Below are 342 nucleotides of genomic sequence, written 5' to 3'. Positions count from 1 at the left end.
GTGACAATAGCGACGTGAACGAAAATAAGGATTGTAATGACATTTCTCGTATTCTATACTGTGGAGAAAAAAAGAGATTTGTATTGAGAAAAGAGATAGACAGAAACAGACCTTACACACACGCCCAAAAAGGGAAAAGGAAAACAGTGACACACACACAGAGTGAGGCGACAATTAATCATTATTACTTTCCATGTGTTACCGCTTTCCTTTGCATCAATTAGATTTTAAAGATAATCACTTATCTGCAAATGTGACTACTTCAGCAAGCGAAGAAATAGCTATCCAAAAGAGAACGAAAGTTAGAAGGAAAAACAAACTTTTTTTGTATTTTCTTCAATA

The sequence above is a fragment of the Penaeus monodon genome, chromosome 19 (assembly GCF_015228065.2).
Source record: "Penaeus monodon isolate SGIC_2016 chromosome 19, NSTDA_Pmon_1, whole genome shotgun sequence".
Classification (NCBI taxonomy): Eukaryota; Metazoa; Arthropoda; class Malacostraca; order Decapoda; family Penaeidae; genus Penaeus; species Penaeus monodon.
Note: the sequence above shows the minus strand (reverse complement) of the source record.